The sequence below is a fragment of the Chiloscyllium punctatum genome, unplaced genomic scaffold (assembly GCF_047496795.1).
Source record: "Chiloscyllium punctatum isolate Juve2018m unplaced genomic scaffold, sChiPun1.3 scaffold_174, whole genome shotgun sequence".
In the NCBI taxonomy this organism is placed as follows: Eukaryota; Metazoa; Chordata; class Chondrichthyes; order Orectolobiformes; family Hemiscylliidae; genus Chiloscyllium; species Chiloscyllium punctatum.
In genome coordinates this window covers 463,306-469,305 of record NW_027309908.1, presented here as the reverse complement: position 1 = coordinate 469,305, position 6,000 = coordinate 463,306, and positions in this window count along the sequence as shown.

The window sequence follows — 6,000 nt, the reverse complement described above, 5'->3', positions numbered from 1 at the left end:
TACAAGAATGAGAACATTGAATAAAGGCTTTGTCAGATCAGCTGAAATGGTTTGTTATATCAAATTCTGAATCTGCTTCACAGAACACAACAAACAACATAAACTGGGACAAGATGACAGCCCAGCATGGAGAGCTGTGCAGACCATGCTAGTGTGTTGCTCAGTGAACTGCACTATCTGCCCAGCATGAGAGTATTGCAGACTTTACTATCATATGCTAACTATACTCGCATCAGATTACTATCTCCAATGGGAAGGTTTGCTCTCTCTGTATGTGTGTGTGTGTTCATCAGAGACTGAGAGAGTGCGTGTGCGTGCGCGATTGGCGTGGTTGAATGCGAAACTCATTGTTTGAGAAGGAACACACGTGAAGGAAACAATTTTAAATATGAACAACTGACAGACTTTTGGATAATCGACAGAGAGAGAACGAGGGAAGTGAGGGAAGTTTCATGGACAGATGAGGTAAAGTGTTTGAGAATGCCAAACTGAAGGTATTGCCAGGCACAATAGCAATATACATCGGCGTGCACATGAATGACAGATGGATGGGAGTTTGGTGTGAATTCGAATCAGATTTGCTTCGGCAGGTTTGAAGCCGGGAGTGTCAGCAGCAGATTATTAACTTCATTAAGACAGTATTTCATAGCTCAAGGTTCAAACAGCAGATGGAATAAGCCAGTGAGATACATTGTGGAGTGATGCGTTTTTCAAGTTAGAAATGGTGAAGGCAAGGTGTCAAGAATCAGCTCATAGTCAAAGGGATCACCCACAGTTATGACTCGTCTGCTTCAGCCGCAGATATTGGCCAGGGATGGAATGAAAACACTGGGAAAAGGTGGAGATTGTAACCAGAAAATTGGACAGTGTCCTGCATGCTCTTAATATTTAAATAGCAAAGGCAAAGATGCAATACATCGTCGTTCTCCGCTGAAAATGAATAGGTCAATATAGAGACCCATGAGTAACACTGTCAGAGCAGAGGGAGACAGTAATTGAGCACCTTCATTGATGCAGTTAGTAGTGGTGTGTAGAGTAAATATCTGGATTCAGAGATTCAACAGGAACAATAATAGGGACGCAACATGTACCGGGAAATAGAGAAGGCATGTCAGAAAGGCAAGGTTACATTGATCATGGGAGACTTCAATATGCAGGTAGACTGGGTAAATAATGTTGCTAGTGGATCTAAAGAAAGGGAATTCATGGAATGCTTACAGGATGGCTTTTTGGAACAGCTTGTCATGGAGCCCACAAGAGAGCAGGCTATTCTGGACCTAGTGCTTTGCAATGAACCAGACTCTATAAAAGATCTTAAAGTAAGGGAACCCTTAGGAAGTAGCGACCATAATATGGTAGAGTTCAGTCTGGAGTTTGAAAGAGAGAAGGCAAAATCGGATGTAATGGTGTTACAGTTGAATAAAGGTAATTATGAGGGCATGAGAGAGGAACTGACTAAAATAGACTGGAAGCAGAGGCTAACCGGGAAGACAGTAGAGCAAAAATGGCAGGAGTTTGTAGGTATAATTGAGGACACTGTACAGAGGTTCATTCCCAAGAAAAGAAAGATTAACCGGGGAGGGATTAGACAACCTTGTCTGACAAAGGAAGTCAGGAAATGTATTAAAGAAAAAGAGAGATCCTATAAAGTGGCTAAGAACAGTGGGAAATCAGAAGATTGGGAAGGATACAAAAGCAAACAGAGGATAACAAAGAGTGTCATAAGAAATGAGAGGATCAAATATGAAGGTAGGCTAGCCAGTAATATTAGAAATAATAGTAAAAGTTTCTTTCAGTACATAAGAAACAAACGACAAGCAAAAGTAGACATTGGGCCACTTCAAACTGATGCAGGAAGCCTAGTGATGGGAGATAAGGAAATAGCAGGAGAACATAATAAGTACTTTGCGTCAGTTTTCACAGTGGAAGACATGAGTAATATCCCAAAAATTAAAGGGTGTCACGGGGCTGAGTTGAGTATGGTTGCCATTACGAAAGAGATAGTGCTAGAAAAGTTAAAAAGTCTTAAAATTGATAAATCTCCTGGCCCCGATGGGATACACCCTAGAGTTCTGAGAGAGGTGGCTGAGGAAATAGCAGAGGCATTGGTTGAGATCTTTCAAGAGTCACTGGAGTCAGGAAAGGTCCTGGATGATTGGACGATGGCTGTTGTAACCCCCTTGTTCAAGAAAGGATCAAGGCAAAAGATGGAAAATTATAGATCAATCAGCTTAACCTCGGTTGTTGGTAAAATTCTAGAATCCATCATTAAGGATGAGGTTTCTAAATTCTTGGAAGAGCAGAGTCTGATTAGAACAAGTCAACATGGATTTAGTAAAGGGAGGTCATGCCTGACAAACCTGTTGGAATTTTTTGAAGAGGTAACAAGTAGGTTAGACCAGGGAAACCCAGTGGATGTGGTCTATCTAGACTTTCAAAAGGCCTTTGATAAGGTGCCACACGGGAGGCTGCTGAGCAAGGTGAGGGCCCATGGTGTTCGAGGTGAGCTGCTGGGATGGATTGAGGATTGGCTGTCTAACAGAAGGCAGAGAGTTGGGATAAAAGGTTCTTTTTCAGAATGGCAGCCGGTGACGAGCGGTGTCCCGCAGGGTTCGGTGCTGGGGCTACAGCTGTTCGCATTATATATTAATGATCTGGATGAAGGAACCGGGGGCATTCTAGCGAAGTTTGCTGATGATACGAAGTTAGGTGGACAGGCAAGTAGTACTGAGGAAGTGGGGAGGCTACAGAAGGATCTAGACAGGTTGGGAGAGTGGTCCAGGAAATGGCTGATGGAATTTAACGTGAGCAAGTGCGAGGTCTTGCACTTTGACAAAAAGAATAAAAGCATGGACTACTTTCTAAATGGTGAGAAAATTAATAAAGCCAAAGCACAAAGGGATCTGGGAGTGCTAGTCGAGGATTCTCTAAAGGTAAACATGCAGGTTGAGTCTGTGATTAAGAAAGCGAATGCAATGTTGTCTCTTATCTCAAGAGGGTTGGAATATAAAAACACCATTGTGCTACTGAGACTTTATAAAGCTCTGGTTAGGCCCCATTTGGAGTACTGTGTCCAGTTTTGGTCCCCACACCTCAGGAAGGACATACTGGCACTGGAACGTGTCCAGCGGAGATTCACACGGGTGATCCCTGGAATGACAGGTCCAGCATATGAGGAACGGCTGAGGATACTGGGATTGTATTCGTTGGAGTTTAGAAGATTAAGGGGAGACTTAATAGAGACGTACAAAGTAATACATGGCTTGGAAAAGGTGGATGCTAGGAAATTGTTTCCGTTAGACGAGGAGACTAGGACCCGGGGACACAGCCTTAGAATTAGAGGGGGTCATTTCAGAACAGAAATGCGGAGACATTTCTTCAGCCAGAGAGTGGTGGGCCTGTGGAATTCATTGCCACGGTGTGCAGTGGAAGCCGGGACGCTAAATGTCTTCAAGGCTGAGATTGATAGATTCTTGTTGTCTAGAGGAATTAAGGGCTACGGGAAGAATGCTGGTAAGTGGAGCTGAAATGCGATTCAGCCATGATTGAATGGCGGAGTGGACTCGATGGGCCGAATGGCCTTACTTCCACTCATATGTCTTATGGTCTTATGGTCTTAAGTGTAGATAATATGAAAGAACAGTATTATACAGTCATAACTGGTTTATAGAAACAAAAACTGTACAGTGACACTTACCAGGAACACCAACGATAGCCAGGAATGGATAATAAAAATATTGAACAATGCGAAGAGCATAATAGATCCGCCATGATAATGGCAACCAATAAAATGCAAAAATATACCAAATATAATCGGATAAACTCCTGTCTATTGTTGGAATATTCCAGTCGACTGTTCTCAGATTCTGATCTCTCCTCCCCCTCTCTCTGGATCTGCTGATCCCTGTCAGTGCTGTCGGTGATGCTCCCGCTCATGTTATGGGATAACACATTGAATGGAGTCCATTTATCATGAAAAGATGGAAACACTCCACTGGGATAATTAGAATCCATGGAGATTGGCATTAATCAAGCTTACAGAACAAATAGGATCAGTTAACCAGCTCTATAGTTTTCATATCACTATAAAAGGGAAGTTTTACTGGTTTTGGATGGAATGGATAAGGGTTGCTGAGGGATGGACCATAAATCTTTCAATTTTTTAAATCATATTTTTCCTTGCATACGAGAGTATTAACAGGACACTGCAGGGGTCTATATATGTTCCACTCTGTTTATGAAAGGAAGCAGTGATAAAATAACAGATCGGCTACACAAAAAAAAGTCGGGTGGGCAAGTTTCTAGATACCTTAACACAAAGTATGATACTTATTATCCGGTGTGAGGCTACTCCTGGTTTTAATACCCTGTTTTCAAATCCTTTCATAACCTTGAGACAGAGCACTGAGACTGCTGCTCAGGAACAGGCCAAAGCAATTCTGTCCCTCTGGGCCTCTTACAGAAGGAAAGGAGAAGGCCATTCAGCCCATATTAGCCTGTTGCTACTTGAAAAGGTGGAACGCTGGAACATTAGCACATTTTGTAAACAAAATCATTCAAAATAAAAGGATTTGTCGATGCAGTTGTATGAGGTGTCACTAAGAGGACACCTGGAGTACATTGTGTTATTTGTGTTTCGGTAACTGAGAAGGGATGGACCTCCATCAGATACAGTTTAACAGCTGCTCATAATCCAGAGGTTGCTGTGTCATTTAATGTCTTGGGTCTGTTATACAGGGTCAGGAGGAGCCTATTCAGCCTCTCTAGCCTGTTACAGAGGGGCAGGAAGTGTTTATTTAACTTTCAAGTCTGTTATGGGACACAGGAACAGGAGGGAGTCATTCAACGGCTCGAGACTGGGACACAGGGAAATCTGGAGGCTAGTGAGGCCTGAGGATCCTGTTACGCAGGAACAGGAGGAGGTGACTCACTCACCACCAGTATGGGACACTGGGAGAGAAGGGGAGTGCGCCTGTTACAAACAGAAATAGATGAATAAATTGCTTTCGTGGTCCACACAATCCTGCCCCACCATTCACTAAGACCACGGCTGATCTGATTGTGATTTCCTCATTCCATTTTATGGAGACTCCCCTCTCTGCAGCCTCTGCTCCATTTGTTGGTCATATTGTAGACCCAGATGCTGTAACAACAGTCACCATGACTCATCCAGAGGGTCGGGTCTAATCGGATGAGTCAGGATTTGAAGGGTCCAATCACAAAAACGAAAACACAAAATAAAGGCATTGCCAGATGTTTCGTTCTCTCACATTCGCAATCCAACTCACATAAGCAGCCCATCCATTGTACGTTAAGGATGGAGCAGTGTGTAGATCTGGCTAGCGAACAGCTGAATGCAACCCAGCAATGTCTAGAGTGAAACTCTGTGCAGTCCACACCAATGCTTGATCTATAATCCTGGGCTAAATGTCCAGCATGAGAAGCTGTGCAGACTGCACTGGTTCATTCATATGTAAACCCAGGCTGTTGCATTGTTCGGTAACACTGTGTTAGATCACTGCCCAGTGTGGGGAAACTTGCAGCCGATACTGGCAGTGACAGGATGTGCAGCTCCCATCCATTTACAGCTCGATATCTCCACTGTGCCTTAACAAAGGGTGCTGTGGGTGTCAAAATAATTGCAAAGGAGAGATGTAAATGGAAACAGTTTAAAGACCAATAGTTCTGATTTAGGTGCATACCACTCCAGTATTTAAAGATAAAATAACTGAGATAATGTTCAGTGAGGTTTTGTGGATGGTGCAAAGAAGATAGAGGTGGATGGTGATGTTACAGCGGTTGCACTATAAGCCTCCAAATAATCAATGCGAATTGGAGGAACAAGTATGCAGGGAGACTGGGGAGACTTGCAAGAACAATAGGATTTTCATAATAGGTGATTTTAATTATACTAACAAAAACTGGGACATCCAGATTGTTAAGAACTTCGCTGGAACGTAATATCTTAAGTGTGTTCAGGAAAGTTTCCATAAGCAGCAT